Raw genomic sequence first — 18,276 nt, 5'->3', positions numbered from 1 at the left:
TCGATTTTAACCAGATCAAAACAAAAATTCATTTCATCGTAGCGTTACAAATCCATGGTGATGTCGGTTTAGCAGTTATAGTCTCTGTTCATTTATTTTGTTGGGATTTAGGATTTTGTAAAATAATTCTTACCATCTTGTCTTGTGCTCTCATGCATTCATTGATACAAAAACAGGAAAGATTCACCTCAGAGGCTGTTATAGTGTTAGAGACACTTTCCTGAAAACTGCTTAAATGTACCTTTATTTTGAAATTATTCATAATAAAAAAAAGTGCACTAAAAGAAAAATATATTGAATTTAAAATGACCTTTAAATTTTATTTAGTTTTAATAAGCTGTCCAGCTGTACTGTTTTGTGCCATAAACCAGCTCACTTGAAGAAAACAAAGACATTCATCAATCTAATTGTCTATTAGTGGATGCATCAGAATGGAGCAGAGCAGAAAGCTTGTGTCTTGTTTATTGTAACTTTTACACAAAAACTAACTGCATTTTTTTGTCACTCTTGATTCTCAATTCAAATAAAGAAAAACTCAGTTTTCAATCTCAATTTTCTTTATATACGTATATGTCCTCCATCATCAGAAAAATGCCACAAGAACATGTAAAGATAAACACCAAAAAACATTTTATTGGAGCGAGTGTTTAAACAAAACTTTGCAGGAAAAAAACAATTAACCATTATCAACAAATAATAGATATCTAGCATTACCTGGATAGTTCAAGTGTGAATGCTGTAAGCTGAATGTGTCTGCTGAATATGCAAGAGTTAATAGTTAAAAGCTGAAAATGCTTAAACATATAGATCAGTGCAAATTGGCAATTTCCGACAGCACCCCTGACCATCTCTCAACTAGCACCCTAGTTGAGAACCACTGAACTAAGGGATGATGGGATATGAGCTCAGACTTCGGCGCCAGCAGTCTCGCCCACGACTCTGCGTCAAATTTTTAATGAACTTTAATGCTGCTCTGTGGAAAATATGTCCTAGAAAACAATACACTTTTTAAACAAAAATTGGCAAAAAGACACTCTTGAACACTCTAAAACTACATCTTTAAAACTGTAAAACCGCTACTGCTAACATGAACTATATATATAGCACTACCTGCAATAATGCTAGTGTGAATGCTGTAAGATGAATTTGACCATTGAAGATGCTAGTCCTGATAGCTAAAAATGTTGAAGCTAATAGCCAGCTACAATATTAGCTAAATAACAAATTAGCCTAAAAAATAACTTAGGTTAGCCAAAACAGCTAGCATGTAGCTGAAAACTTCAAAATAGCCCCCAAAATTATAAAAAAAATAATATTAAAAATTAATGTTAGCCAAACTCCAAACAGCCTAAAAAACAGAAAAAAGCCAAAATTAACCAAAAACAGCTAGCATGTAGCTGAAATATTAGCTAAACTCCAAAATAGCCCCAAACAATCTTAGTAAATGCCAAAATAGTCCAAAAAACTAGAAGAATGCTAATTTTTAAAACTTTAAAACTGTAACATTTTAACATATTTATGAATAATAAAAAGGCATAAATATTATTCCAGAATAAATCAACTTAAAACTTAAATAACTTTCGATATTTTATTCTCCACAAAAATGTATTTTGTCAAAATTATACATGTTAAAAATAAGCGCAAGATAACATTGGGCAATAATCATCAACAAATAAAATGATCTGGAGGGCCAGATAATTATCTGGAGTGTGGGATCCGGGCCTTGACTTTAACACATGAGGTCTAGTGGAAGATCCAAAAGGGAGGTTTATGGATGCAGTGAACCAAGACATGAGGGTAGCAGGGGTTAGAGTAGAGGATGCAAATGACAGGGTTACGCCGGAGTCACACAGGACGCGATAGCGCCGCGAAGCGGCGCGGAATGGCGTGCGCTTCCATTCGGCGCCCATGTTAACCTATGGCGTCGGTCACACCAGTCGCAGAGCGACGCGCAGCGGCGCAACGTTTCTATGGCAAGCCAAAGGGGCCAATAATCCCCAGGAAAACCCCCGTAAAAACCGGCGTTTTTCGTGGCAAGAACGCCGGTTTTTACAGATGCATTTTTTAACCGATAAACTGTAAAATATACAACCATATACAACCATGGATTTTACACAATCTTTAAAAAGTAACAGGTATTTTGATCAGAAAAAAATAAAATAATATATATATATATATATATATATATATATATATAGTAATAGAGACAAAGAAAGCCTGCTGTTGTATATTTTACAGTTTATCGGTTAAAAAATGCATCTGTAAAAAGCAAAGGAGCAAAAAAGAAGCAGTGACTACGATCAAAATCCTAACATTGCTGTGTGCCAGCAAAAAAGAGTAGCAGTTTAAGAAAAGCTAAGGGCTGGATTCGAACTCGGTCGTTCTGTATCACAGGTCAGCGACATTACCTCTAGGCCACAGCCCAGGTACGTAATGGACGAAGACAAAACGGGGTATTCGATATTTAAGGGATGATACCCGACGAAATGTGTATTATGAGAAATGAACGCACTTCGCCATGGAACACGGCATGAAGCCGGAAGCCGCTAAGACCTCAGCTGCAGCGGTAAAGTGTCGCTGATTTGAAAGAAAGACCCGGACAAATTAGGATGTTTTTCTTCTTTTCCTGAAGTTAAGCCTTCAGTGACCAGCTAGAACATAAACGGAACACAATCAGCTTCTGTCTGTATGTTTCATTTCACGGCAGGTTTGCTCTTCTGAGCTGCTCTCAAAGCAGAAACTCCCTCTTGTGGTGAGACAGAAGACCACACCTTTCATGTCGAGTAATAGTAATAGAGACAAAGAAAGCCTGCTGCTATTATATATATATATATACATCTGTAAAAAGCAAAGGAGCAAAAAAGAAGCAGTGACTACGATCAAAATCCTAATATTGCTGTGTGCCAGCAAAAGAAAATAGCAGCTTAGGAAAGGTCATGAGCTGGATTTGAACCCGGTCATTCTGAATCACAGGCCAGTGACGTTACCTCTAGGCCACGACCCAGATAGTGACATTTGGACGCGCGGTTTTGACAGCACTGGAACGCCGCTTTCGACGCGCGGTTTTGACGGGACTGGAACGCCGCTTTCGACGCGCGGTTTTGACGGGACTAGAACGCCGCTTTCGACGCGCGGTTTTGACGGGACTAGAACGCCGCTTTCGACGCGCGGTTTGCACACAATAAAACGCCGCTTTCGACGTGCGGTTTTTACACAATAAAACGCCGCTTTTTACGTGCTACTTTTAAAACGTGCGTTAAAAACTGCGTTTTTCGTGGCAAAAACGCCGGTTTTTACGGGGGTTTTCCTGGGGATTATTGGCCCCTTTGGCTTGCCATACGTTTCGGCGTCTGGCCTATTTCTTCCGCGCGACGCGAGCGCTCCGCATCAATACTGGCAGGAAGTTGCGTCGAAATACATGAGAAAATCCGGTTTATTTTCAAAATAGAACCAATTTTTCACAATAAAACGCCGCGATTGACAAATGTTATCAAGTTTTTGTGTCTAAACAGACTGTAGAGATGAAAATATGCATACAATCAAAACATACAGACACGCGTGCGCGAGAGCCCCCACCCCGGACACCACAGATCTCTGGAGCGGGTGTGCTGGGCTGCAGGGTTCTGGGAGGAAAAAAAGCTGAGCAGACGGGGCAGTGGGGGCTCACTGGAGCGGGACACGGGGCTGCGTTTGACCGAGAGAGAGGCAGTGGAGCGGTTCTTCTTGGAAGAAACATCAGGTAATATTTTTAGTTTATTAATTTACGGACGGAAACACGTGGGAGCGCGTGCGTGCACACAGACACACAACAAAACAGACAGACACGCACTCGCGCACACAAACCGATGAATGAAGTGGGCCGACTGCGGAGTTGGGGGGCGGGGTCTGTGTCAACAGGGGCAGAGACCATCTCCTTTTAGCAGAAACACTGGGAGATATCCTGGTTAATGACGATGATGGCAAAAAAGCAGTAGCTCTAGCAGAAGCGCCTGTCGACCGTCGCGGCAAAAAATCGCGTCTGGTGTGACCAATAGAGCGCCGCGAATCGGTGCGCACTCCGCTCCGCGCCGCCTCGCGGCGCTCTCGCGTCCGGTGTGACTCCGGCGTTAGGTTGAGGAAGCCGATTCCCTGTGGCGACCCCTGAAGGGAAAAGCCAAAAGGAGAAGATTTATTTTAAGTGGTAAATGCAATTCACATTCCTCCATCAGTTCTGCTTAGTGCATTTTCAATCAAAACATTAATTTTATTTTTTGAGTTATCACCTTAAAATGAAATCCAGCTCATTCATTAGCATCCCACATTTACAACTACCTTACTTACTATTTGATTAAATAGTCACAGATCCTGGTCTTAAACTCTTTAATCATCTATTCTATTTGTGGTTTCCCATTTTCATTCAGTTTTAAAAAACTATCTGTCATTTTCAGCGTGCTGGAAGTGTTTCCATATTCAATCTTTTTTTTCTCTTCTGGTTTTTCTTAAAAAACACCAGCCAACATTCAGGTCTTTGCTTCTGGTGGAGACATGATCGGTTTAATAATAGAAACAAAGCAAACAAATAAGATAATTGATGGTGGGGATGCTTTGTGTTGACCTTACAGTTCACAGCAGCCAGCAGTGCATCATTTTAGTCTAGGTTATCAGAGAAGCAGATCTGTAACACATCAGATTGCTATTGACTAGGACGCAGGGCCTCAATGCCCCAGAAGCCCCTGATACCATCTCTTATTTACCAACTAGCAAGGTGAATCAGTGTGAGCTGATAAACATGACAATGCCCTTGACTTCTGAGCAGTAGACACTAAAAGAGGACTGTGTACAGTATATCTGCTGTGTGTGCTGTAAAACACCTGAAGACAAGTAATCCTGCCAAGTGCGTGCATGTATATTGATTGCATTTTTTATGGATTTTTCTAGTCCCATCTATAAAGAAAGCTGTCAGCAGCTGTTTGCAGATTACATTCTAACAAGTTCATTTGAATGTCACTTTGAGGCCTAAATGTTATCGGACAGAGGGATATGCCCACCTTGTATATCTTTTATATCTGCTTTGCTTGTAAACGGGTTACAGTGCAGATTACTCATTTTATTCTGCGCAGCTTCAGCGTTTTGAGGCAGCGTTTGATGGTCATAACAGCCGAGACGTGATTCAGAGAAGCACAGCAGTAAATAACAGACAGTGGTGCAGAGTGTATCTAGTTTTTGCACATATTTCTTCCAACTACCGTACTTCAGACCAGCAAAGTCATGCATCTGCTGACCTCTGAAAACTGACCACTTTTAATAATGACAGCTGTCGGTAGTCAGAATTAGATCCAATGGGAGAGTATCCACTGTAGAAAGTTACGATGTAAAAACGTCTTGCCTTCAACGTTGGGTAATAGCCCACTGAGGGTGTTGCTCTCCGACATGTGTTTTTCGCTGTCTTACTAACGTTGAGTATCAATGTCTGCAGGACATCTTCATGATCGCTCATTGTAGTTCTGATGTGGTCATTATAGACGTTTATTCCACGTGTGTCTTCAACGTGACGCCTGGTGACATGTTTTTTTCTGGCGTCTAGCTGACGTCCAGTATGAACAAACATGGGACATTTTTATAAGAGCTTATTGTAGTCCAAATTTGAACTTATTTTAAAGTCTCCCATAATACATTTTTTTATTTAAAAAAAACTTACCAGTAGTGTTTTAATTATGATTATGTTTTTAACCAAAATCCAACAACCTAAATGTCTTAAAAAAGCCATTTCTCATGTTGATCTGAAGCCTTTGTTTCCAAAATCTCCTCTGAGGGGGCGTGGCTTTTGGAGCTGAGATGAGTAGCCCCGCCCTTGATCCCCCCTGTCTGATTATGATAGTTCTGTGTCTCGCTATCGTAAATCTTCACCGCTGCAACATAAAAACATCCATCAATATCAGTAATGTCCAGCCGTATGGTTCTGATCCGGATGTCAGCTGGATGAGGAAGTGAAGATCTTCATGGACAGAACTTCCTCCAAAATCCTGATTCTTTCTCCTTCTAGTTCACCAAAGACTCTTTTAGCTAATTCTCCAATGTTTATTGACTGTGATCAATACATTCAATCATTGGTTTCTCAGAGTTCTTGATAAAATAATCAAAGCTAACATCAAAATGCTCTTTCATTGATTTACAATCCTTTCCAACTGCGGTCAAATGAGCCGCCGTTCACATTTCCGTGGTCACATCAAGAAGCTCCGTGGAGTCTGGTGGAGATTTTCCAGCGTTCTCAGTCCTGCTACCGTAAGTATTGGATGAAACTCACACCAAAAATCCAGTGATGCTGATTTGACCACAGAAATGTGAACGGCGGCTCATTTGACTGCAGTCAATGTGAAGATACCATCTTCTCTTCTCCAGAACCTGAACTAGACACACTAGGAACAGATGAGGGTTTAGTGCATGTGCAGCAGAGCTGTTGATGGAAAGAAGATCATTCATTCAAACAGAGTCTGTCCAAGACAGTTTGGTTGATTTAAAAGGAGAAATACTCAGAAATGCAAAACCGAAATGACTTCTTATGACATTTGTTCTCTTTCTGAAGAAAAATGACACACAGACATGTTAAAAACTCACAAAACATGATTTTCATCAGAGGGGGACTTTAAGCATTATTTCATTCTGCTCTGAGCATGTAATTTCAGAAGCGGCCTTCTGTTCCGGTTCATTTTCCTATAGCTTCATTTCTCAGTCCCTCCACGATTTTGCGATGTTGTGATCACAACTAATAATGCAAATTCAAGCAAACCCTGCGATTTGTTTCACACCCTACAACTTTACATTTTCACCACAACTTCACTGCAACTTTGACCAAGGGTTACGCTGAGCGTGAGTGCGTGCAGCAGTCGGAGGGCTGCGGTTGGAGCAGTCCATGACACCACAGTCACACATGGAGGACAAAAGCTGCCGCAACATCAGGCATTCTAGGCAGCAACAATCAAAAATTTACTGTGAAATCCTCGAGGGTCTGATTTGTAGAAGTACCATTAAATAAAATAAAATTGCATGTCAATGTCATTTTTTTGTATAAAATAAAATCTAAAGCACTGAAAAAAATGAATAAAAGAAGATGGGAATACAAAGCATCTCTGGGGTTCTTCACATTTAATCCTGAGCAGCTGTGTGTCCTCCAACTCTTCTTCTCTTTTTGACGCGAAGGTCTTAACCATACATCAATATGTGACTTGAGAATGAAAATGTGTTTTTTTGGGAAGATGTGGGCATTATTTTTTATTACTGCAGTACTAAAATTGGCACAGATTAGCAACCGAAAACAAAGAACCGGGAGTAGATAATATCCAGAGAAGGTTTAAGTAGGACAGCAACCTTATAAAACCACAATGAACATAGAATTAAGATGATAAAACTTACTTCCAACTTTGTGGTATATATTACGTACTTCCAGCCACCTGTAGCCGACCCAAGAACATTTGTTTATAGAAACTGAAATACACATGCACCAACATGCACCAAATGCATGAGCAGTCTTAGTGAGAATGGCGTTGACTGATTTGAGAGGCATCAATGACTCGCTTGAAGTGAAAATATGAATAATTTCCTTAACCTTAATGAGTAATTTTCTGAGCTCTCCCCAAAAAGTCTAATTGCACAAATCGAATTGATACATTATAAGAAGATAAATCAATAGTAAATGAAAATCTAAAATAAAACAACAATTCAAATCCTGAACCAGCTCTAGACGTTACTATAATGTGTATTTAAAATGTCTATTCGACATTCAAATGTTGAACTAAATTTGATGTTGAAGTCTGGTTATTATTAGATGTCAAATAGTGGTCAAAATATGACCGTCATAGAGATTTCCAGGACTCTTTTTCGCCGGACGGACACAATATAGACTGGCTCTGCCATTCCATATGACGTCTAATGTTCAGTGGTAAGGGTGAGTTTCAGCTTTAGGGCCTCAAGCATGCAGACCTGGGCATTGTGTATATAAACTTTAGCTTGTTGTGAGCAAACAAAAATTCTGGATCAAACTCTGTAAGCTGCTGCAGGCTTGATTCATACAAAATTAAAATAGTATTTCTAAGTATTTCTATATTGAAATCATTGTGAATCAGAAGCAAATGAAAAAAGCCATTTGAAGATGTTTGTATTTTTGATCTGGCTTTAAACTGTACAGCTGGATATCTCCAATATTGCTCACCATTTTGTTACATCATTGATGTCATGTCTGGGTTGTGAGGGGCTGTAAGCTAGTGGGAGAGAGAATGTCAACAAATGGATGATGGGAAATGGGTGGAGGCTTACTTCCTGCCCACAACCCAAATGTGAATTTCTAGCGAACTCCTGCCGCTCTGCAGAAACTATGTCATAGAAAATGACACAGGTTTGTTGATTGTAGCTAAAAACGGCATAATCCTGATCAAAAGACCTCTGGGAACGCTTTTACAATCAATTAAAAGATGATCAGAGTGGGACTTGGGGTTAATATTTGTACTCAAAGGTCCATGTTTTACTCTGCCAAAAGCTTCCCAGAGAAATATCAGGTCATCACCTGCCAGTAATCATGAAACCAACATTTCACAAGAATAAACCACTATCAAAATATCATTTAGCACTGCAGCAACACTCAGCTAGTATACACTTTCATATGACCTTTTTAAGTAGTACCTGCTTAACTGGATCTGGAACTACTTCTGGAGGCAAGATATGATCCAAATATTACATTGTAGACATCTTCCGACATGTCTTTTTTTCTTTTTATAAAAAACACTATTTGCTTTGTTTCTAATATACTTTTTTCAGCCTTTGTTAAACTCTAGACGGCTTTTGTTATTGTCACACAATTGTCGCCATTTCTTGAGACTTTATGCTCAACAAAACTGTTATAAGTGCTCTAAATGCTGCAAACTTTTCTGTTATGGACACTGAAAAAAGCAGCAAAATAAGAAATGATTTAATGCAAAACATTTCCAATGCATTCTTGCTTTCTTCTTCTTCTTTTTTTATATATAAATATGGGGTTTTTCCAACAACTTTCTAAGAATCTTACTTGTATTGTTTTTGATTTGCTGCCCCTGGTGGTCACATAGTTTTCTGTGCTCAATCTGTTTGTGAAAGTTGCAGAACAAACTAATTTAGTGTGAAGTTTGAAAGGGTGAGAATGCTTTAAACGATTAAATAGAACATCTTTTATAGTTCTACCATCTGTCTGGAGTTAAACAGCTTGGGATGGCTTAGAGTTCCCAAAATCCCAAGTGGGATTTTTTTTCAGTTTTTTGGAGAAAAAAAAAGCTCAAGATTTTAACTGTTCACAAAGCTGAAGTGAAACAGGATTTCTGCACTGTGAAGAAGCAGTTGTGCAGCAAAGATATTGAACTTGTTTGCGGTTGGCGTGAAGCTGTACCACCTGCCGTGGGAATTCATGCATGTCTTCTTTATTGCAGAGTACATGCCCCCCTCTGCTAAGGCAGGCACAGCCTGTGACATGCTGTTCTCAAGCTGCAGACACAGCACCACATGCCCCCTCTGTCATCTGTTTTACCCACATTTACTCTGCATGCTATTTGTCCAAGCAGAAACGATAAAAGGCTGGAAATGCTGTATGCCAACACCAAGTAGCTCCCTCTCCGTCCTCTGGGGAACGCTGACCACAACACTGTCCTTCTGCGGTCTGTGTATTTGCACAGCCTATGGTACCACATGTAAATAAAATTAAAAATGTGTACAGCAGAGACCAAAGAGAGTCTCCTTCAACACAGCTGTAAAATGAGCTCTATAACCCACATAGACATGAATGTGAATATGAGGTGGTCATTACAGTGGACACCATTGGACAAGGGTTCAGAACAATTGTATTTCTATCGATAAACTGTAAATTATGGTTGCTATAAAAGCTTTCTTGAAGTTGAGGAGAATTTTCCCATGAGGAAGCAAAATCAGCTGTACAAATCAACCAAAAACACACCTTAGGTCGCGGACCGAACACGATAAACATTTATTGAACACTCTAAAACTACATTTTTAAACTTTAAAACTGTAACTTTTTAATGTAACTATGAACTAGATATATAACATTACCTTTGATAATGCTAGTGAATGCTGTAAGCTGAATTTGGGCACTGAGGATGCTAGTGCTGATAGCTGAAGATGCTGAAGTTGATAGTTGAAAACGCTGAAGCTAATAGCCAGATAAAATAGTCACTAAAGGCCAAATTAGTCTAAAAACCAACAAAAAAATAAACTTAGTTTAGGCAAAACAGCTAGCATGTAGCTGAAAAAATAGCTAAACTTCAAAATAGCCTAAAAAAATCTTAGTAAACGGCAAAACAGCCAAAAAATCTAGCATGATGCCAAATTTTAAAATTTCAAACCATAACTTTTTAACATAATTATGACTAATAAAAAGGCAGGAATATTATTCCAGAATAAATCAACTTAAACCTTAAATAATTTTCAATATTTTACTCTCCATAAAAATGTATTTTGTCAAAATGATACAAGTTAGAAATGAGCTCAGGATAACATTGGGTCATTAATAGCAATAAAATAAAATGATCTGGAGGGCCAGATAGAATTACCCGGCGGGCCGGATCCGGCCCCCGGGCCTTGACTTTGACACATGTGGATTAAGGGATCTAAGGGGTAAACTGGAAAGTCCCGGAGTAGACTCTGACCTGATGATGACAATGAACAGCACAGAGGACTGACACAGGACTCTGTGGACCGGTAAACACAACCACCATCCTATTAACATGGGAAAGACCAAGGGGGAGGTAGTGGACTCACTCATTGGTGAACATTATTTCAAGATACTGAGCTCCTATAAGAACCTGAGTGTTTAACAAGATCTGATCAAAAACTAGACTGGACAATAAAGACTTACATAGGAAACCCTACAACCTGCTTTAGGGCTGCATTGGAGAAGGTTGTCGCTGTCTAGGAGATGGCGGCCTTTGGAGCCCGGCTGCTGGCTCAGAGAAACAAGCTTATGAACAAGGTGAAGTACAGTCATTAATTGAAATAGACAGATGAGAAACTGAGTGTTAAACAGTACATACTACACAATTTTCACACATTAAATATTTTAAAAGCAAAATATAATTAATAACTTTGTTGCTTTTATTTAAAAAAATTGCAAAAACTTGAGATCCATCCATCCATTTTCTTGACCGCTGTGTCCCTTTCGGGGTCGCGGGGGTGCCGGAGCCTATCCCGGCTACTGAAGGGCGAAGGCGGGGTACACCCTGGACAGGTCGCCAGTCTGTCGCAGGGCCTCAATCACACACCCATAAAACTTGAGATATTTTTAATAAATTATAGCATGACAGAATTAGTAAAATGTAGATCTATTTTTTTTTTTTTTTACTAAACTTAGCTGTCATATATCTTGATTTAAAAGATACCCTAGCAGTTTCTTTCAGGTTGCCATGAAGACTTCTTTGCCTCACCATAATTAGGTGAAATTCAGGGTGGAGGATCTAAGTGATGCCCTGTAAACTGGTCCCCTCCTGTTCATAAAGTACGTCCCTGACAGTGAAGGAGAAGGAGTGTGCCTTACTCTTCTGTGCCATCCCTCTCTTGGCCCTTTCTTAATTGTAATTACTGGCTCCAGCCCAGGACTGTGAAAGGAAATCAGCATCGACTTGGCTCTATCAGGGGAAAACCCTTTATCTTTGTTTGTTTCAAGAGAGGCTTCCCTATGGTAAGGATTTTCCCATTTGCATTAATGGGATTTTAACTGAGACTTGTAAAAAAAAAAAAAAAAAAGAAGATCTAGCTAAATATCAATTGGAGATGCACACAAGCACATTGAATCAGAGTGTTCAGTAGCTAACAAGTGAACAGAAGGACTGGACAAATTGGCAGAGGAGGACGATTTACCTTTTTTCTTCCCATGGTGTGGGATCACTGCTAAGTAAAGAAAATCATAGACTGTAAAATGGTGCTCCACTTTTTTGTTGTTGAGGAAAGAGGCGAGTGTTAGGGGTCATGGACTGTAAGCATTTATCAGTCGGTAAATATTTAGGTACATATATGTAGGACAACTATGGTAGGTTGACTCCCCAAGCAACTGCACAGTGTTCAGCAGGGTTGGCACAACACGATATTTGTACCAAAGCAAGAAGACACTGCATTTTGTGAGTACTTTTCTTTTCCCAACTAGTCGTTCCAAAGTATAAGATATTATATATAAGTTGTTGTTTTTGGAGAAAAGTGCGATGCTTTTAGATAGCTCCACAAGCTCGGTGTAAGGCTGCACTTAACACTGAATGCAATTTACGCATCAAATTCACATCTCCCTGCCTCTCTTTAGCACGCAAAAAAAATGTGTTCCTGGATGCTTGTCCAAAAATGTGTTCATAAACTTGACGCTCTTGCTGCATGTGGGAGGAGCTACGGTGAAGAGTTTTTAAAGCTCCCCAATGACATGATTTTTTTTAAATAAAAAAAAAGTCCTCACTGGTGTTTTTAATTATGAATATGAAGTTTTTAACCAAAATCCCACAACCTAAATGTCCTAAAACGCTCATTTTCATGTTGATCTGAAGCCTCTGTTTCCAAGATCTCCTCTGGGTGGGTGTGGTTATTAACCCTGAGCTGAGTAGCTCCACCCCTGATCCCACCTGTCTGATTATGATAGCTCTGTGTCTCGTAAATCTTTTACCTCTGCTACATAAAAAAATCTGGCAATATCGGTAATGTCCAGCTGTATCGTTTTGAGCTGCATGAGGAAGTGAAGAGCTTAATGATTTGGGTTTCCATTAACTATGAAACGCATAGTCGGATTCCCCTGTTCTAAGTCAGCTGCTAGGCGCCAGCCGAGGGGGACTCCCGCCGAGATGGAAGATGGGGAGATCTGCGAGAAGAGCACGTCCAGAGTTGACCTGCATACCCATTCCCGCGGGTGACCCCCATTAAGCAGGCTGTGGCTGTAAGGCAAGTGGTCCTCCAGCTGCAGCGCAAGCCCAACCTCACTTCCAAAATCTTACAAAAAAACGTGCATTTATCGATCAGGTAGAGGATCTTGCGCGTGCTTTCTTGGCCCTGGGTGTTATGACATCACAACGGACCATTAATTCAAGCAGAACGTTTCTGCGACAGTTTGAGATTTAAAAAGAGAAACACAAAAACAAAACAATTTCTTATTACATATGTTCTCTTTCATAAGAAAAATGTTGAGTACATCTTAAAAACTCAAAAAACAGGATTTTAATTGGAGGGCGACTTTAACTTGTCACCACAAGGAAGCTTAGTCTATATATCAGAAGACACGAGTGATGTTGAGAGATCAGGTTTAGTTATTTAAAAGAGCTCTATTAAAACATCAGTAAACACATCTCCATGTCTGGGTTCATGAGATCATTAATTCTTTTTTTTTTTAACAGCGAAGTTTACCATCCTCCACCAGATGACAGACGCTCTCAGCGGTACTTCCGTCCCTCTGTGACCCAGATGACTTGTTATCTCACATTAGTCCATGAAAGGAAAAAATGAAATAAGAATAATAATGTCTTAATGCAAATAAGAAAAATATCACAAAGTTTCAGAGGAGAATGATCAGATTCTCCTCTATGTTTGATTTGGACAGCTATTCATCCTGTGCTATGTTGTCCAAAGCAAATACTGACAAACCTACAGTGAAACAACCTCTAGAGGGAAACTGTTTCTTAGAGAAAAGAACAAATATATTAGCTTATTTATAAAAAAAACCTCATATCTCACTCCTGATTAAACCACCGGCCAAACTATGCAACAAACCGCAATTTCTACTCCAACAACCTGGTACATTTTTGCAGTTTATCTCTTACATTGCAAGGATGTTTAATTGTTTCTTAATTTCATATAAATTCTAACTAATGCGTGACTTTGCATAGTTTGCAGGCTGCATTCAAAGAGTTCATTAGAACTTACCTGCCGAGCAGTCTGAAAGGGGCTGCAGTGGGGATGATGATGGTCTATGTGCTGTTTTGTATGATCTTGATGGGACTGCCACGTTGATCTGGCGTGACAAATGAGATGTGACATCCTAGTACCTCCAGAGGAACTTGACCACCACGGTCTCACCTGGCTTTTACAGCACAACCTGTATATCTCCGACTGAAATGTTACGGCCTGTACAGCCAGGATTGATGGTATCGTTGCCCCTGGGGTTGCTTTGTGAGCGAGTTAATGGGGTTGTTAACTGTATGTGGCCTGGACAATACACCTCTCCCACACGAATACTTTTACCCTCTTAACTCCACAATAGACTCCTGGGGGACAGGAGGAGTTATAACTTCTTCTTTTTCTGGGGATGCTTTTATTCAGCTTTGCCACACATTTCCTGCCAGAGCTGACACTGTAAAATATTTATACATAAAAAAAATAAAAAAAAATCATGAGAAAAAAAAGGCACTTTGCCACTGGTGGTGAGTCAGCGGATTTCACTTTATTACACAAGTTATCTCAGGGGTATCAATGCGTACACTGGTGTACTTATATCCAATTTTGAACTTTGGAAAATAAGGTTTCAGAAACCATTCAAAACTGTATGTCACAGCAGGACACATTTTGGTGTGCATGACTTTCTATTTTTACTTTTGTCCTTTCCAAATAATGTTGTAAATCTGCTTCTTTTTAGTGATTCTGGGTTAGGTCATTTTCTCAGATCAGAGACTATTTCAGTTACAGCCACAGTTTATCTCAGTCTGCTGGAAAATGTTTGAGCAAACCGGTTGCAATATATCAACTGAGGACTAACTGTGCTTTAGAGTATTTAAATCAGGGGTCTGCCACCTGAGGCCTTGGGACCACATGTGGCTCTTTTACCCCAACATTGTGGCTCTGGTTAAGGAAAAATAAAAGTTTTTTTTTTACATATTTTTCAAACTTCAAAGCATATTAAGTGAAACAAAACAGCCAGATAAGTCAAACTTTATTCAACTTATTTACAAACAGTTGAAGCACATGTTTGTTCACCTTTTCAACATACTCTGTCACAAACGAGCAGACAACTGGTTCCATGTGCAGCAGGTTCATTAGTTTAGACAGGAACTAAGCAGAGCTAAAAGTCCACAAAACTAAATCAGAGTCAGGCAGGCAGAGGTCAATCCCAAGCATAGAATCATCCAAGAAGAGGCTAGAGTTGTCAGAGTCCAGGTGTGGGTCAGGGCAGGCAACAAGCAATCAGAAAAAAAGCAGGGTCAGAAACAGAAGATCAGGTTTAGATAGAAACACTCGGTAAAGCAGGCAGGGTGGCAGAAACAATACTTTGTACTGAGTGAGGCTCTGTGCACGTCTAAGTGTCCTGTGGGTGATTGGCACATGAGAGACAGCTGAGCAGCATCTAGGAACTGTGTGCTGGGGTTTGTGGGAAATGCAGTGCAGTAAGAACTCTGGAGATGGCTCCTGCCGATGACCGAAGGGGGAGACAGACTACTGACACCGTTTGGGGTTGCCATGGCAAACTAGCTGTTACTGATCCACATAATTGCTTTGACAGAGTTTTAAGGCAGATGCCCTTCCTGACACAACCCTGTATTTTATCCGGACTGGGGCCCAGCACAGGAAGATCCAGACCAGGGTCTCCTACATAGGTAGGCAAAACTAGAAGGGTCTTGCCTAAACTGGTTTCAGCTCATCACTCCTCCTAGGAACTGAACCCTGATTTTCTATGTGCCAATCCTACAATTTACAAATAGTCAAAGGATATAGTTGTATGTATCACTCTGTGAAGGTTCTGACTACAGAAACCCTTAATGCTCCAACATACCATCAAGCGATGCGGCTTTTTTTGTAGTTTACCAAAGATGTACAAAAACATTTCGACATTTTGGAGCACTGTGTACCACAATTGGCGATAATTACGAACAGCCAGAATTCTTACGCAAGGTTTGCTGGATAAAAGGGGAGATGTCCTATTGTTGAAAAATTCTAGGAGTGTACCTTATGGTCTGAAAAATAGGGAACCTACAGCATTTGTTCCATTGAGAATGGAATGGAATATTTTGTTGTCACGATTCAAGGAACATGACAAAATTGAAGGCGACCAAAGTGCAACAAGATTACGACGTACAAATACATACATAAAGGGTGACTGGGTGATCACAGAGTATCATTGAGGTGCCTCATGGACCATAGGTAAAAACTGCTTTTCAGTGGCTCTGTGGGACCTGTATCTCCTCCCTAAAGGTAGTAGTTGGTAAAAGAGCTGGCCAGGGTAAGAGCCATTTTTTAGTATTTTATTAGCTCTGGCAATGCACCGTGAGGTTATCCAGGGGGGATACAGGGCAAACAATGACTTTTTCAGCAAACCTGGACAGCAGGGCCATCTTTTCCGCAGCTGAGCAAGCACCAAACAGACACACAGTACATCAGCACTGGTTCTGTGATGATTCAATAGAAGGACATCAGCAGCTTCTCCTCTAGATGGTTTCTCCTTAGAATTCGTATGAAGTGGAGTCGCTCCTGCTTCTTTCTGACCAGAGCTGATGTGTTGGTAGCCCAGGTACGGTCCTCGGACAGGACAGCCCCCAGGGACATGAAGGAGACCACTCACTCCACACACACATCATTTATTGGCACATTATTGATAGATGATCAAATGGAACTTGGTGTATTTTATTTTAAAAGGAAGTCATGTGAACCTCTGTCACAAGTTAGAAACGGTTTTATATTTAGAAAAAGAAATGCTGTTCTTTTTTCTATGCTCATTTTATTTAAAATTGATACTTAATTTATATTTATCATAATAGTAACAATGAGCTAATTACAACACAGTGTCTTATTATCTTAAAGTGTAATGTAAGAATTAATGGTGGGTTATTGTCTGTAAGAAATCAACCCAAATGGCTCTTGTGGGGTTAGAATTGGATGAATTAAAATAGTTCAAGATACAACAGAAGAGCTGAAGCTCTTATAACTGTTTACACCTCTTCTATTGTACCTTGAAGTATTTTAATTCATTCAATTCTAGCCCCACACCCCATCAGAGGGTTTTGTTACCCACGTTCCCATGGATGTTCATTTATTCTTTGACCACAATAGGCTTAAATACTCATTAATAAATAGTACACAGTTTCTTTAACTGTTATCACTTGGCTACAACAACATTCTGGCAGAGTTATGGCTACTGTGAGTATTCCATATGGAATGTTCTTCCCAAAAACTAATAATATTTTCTTACTATACAAATGAGGCTGCTCAAACAGCTCAGAAAAAGAGCTATTCTAGAAATTACAAAATCATATGTTACTGTAATGTATGCATGGATACCTTGAGCAAACCCTTAAGTGCTAAACTAAGTTACAGAAAATCCTGGCCTTCGTGTTTATGTAAATATTTACGTGTGTTTGTATATGCATACTTCTGCTGTGCACTACTGAAGTATGTTGATTTTTTCTCTTATCACCTCCTAACCTATCAAAATGTGCCTTGTGTGAGCTTTGTGTTTTTGAATTTGTCAGACTTGATTTCATGCTTTGCTGGCTTGAAATTGGGTATGCTTTGAAAAAGAGATTGCTGTGGGTGGCGACCATCCCTGCTTTTTAAACTTAGCGTTAAGCTTTGTTCGGGAGATTAAAGTAAAAACTCAGATGCTCTCCAATGTACCTCCCCAGCAGGATGAATGTACATACGTGTTTGTGGGCTTGGTTGTCGCGTGTGTCAGCCTGCTTTACGAGTACAGAACCTGAATAGGAGACATGGTAGCTGGTTTATTTTTAACACAGCCTCAGAGCTTTAAGTCGTCCAGTTACTGAACAGCAGGGGTAGAATTCAAAAAGATACCTGCAATTTTCTTCCATCAGTCCTTGTGTGCGAACCAGCCTTGTAGTGGGAGTGCACATAATGAGACCCTGATAGAGAATTATGCTAATGTGTTATTGCTGTTGTGAGATGAGTGTGGTGTCATTGGATTTATTTGAAGATTCCCTTCGTGGCTCTTTCTGTGTGGGTGGGAGGAAAGTACAGCCAAGCACTCCGGCAAGAAAGACGTCGAATTGGCTTGTGAGAATAAAAATATTGTCTACTGACAATTGTATAACTGGGGGAGACGCATGAATGCAGATGTTTGTCCTCAGAATGCGGATTTCACAAAGGTTTTGGTGTTCCAGCCTACATAGAATGCTGTGTGCCTTAAGTCACTTGAGTAAGACGACCCTTCTAGAAAATAATCTTTCTTCAGTAAATTTGTCTAAAGAGACAATTATGGTAAAATGGCTCTAAATATAATCTCCTCATTTAAAAAAATATATATACCTATATATGTATATATATATATATATATATGTATGTATATACACATACATACAT

General features: G+C 39.8%; 1 protein-coding gene across 1 annotated transcript in view; it reads left to right on the top strand.

Moving 5' to 3' along the window:
* Positions 1-18,276, top strand: part of unc5db (unc-5 netrin receptor Db) — a gene marked incomplete at its 3' end in the record, with an annotated part of 185,903 nt that overhangs the window by 77,398 nt on the left and 90,229 nt on the right.

This window comes from Oryzias melastigma, linkage group LG9, assembly GCF_002922805.2.
Source record: "Oryzias melastigma strain HK-1 linkage group LG9, ASM292280v2, whole genome shotgun sequence".
NCBI lineage: Eukaryota > Metazoa > Chordata > Actinopteri > Beloniformes > Adrianichthyidae > Oryzias > Oryzias melastigma.
Note: the sequence above shows the minus strand (reverse complement) of the source record. Positions and strands in the feature narration are given on the sequence as shown.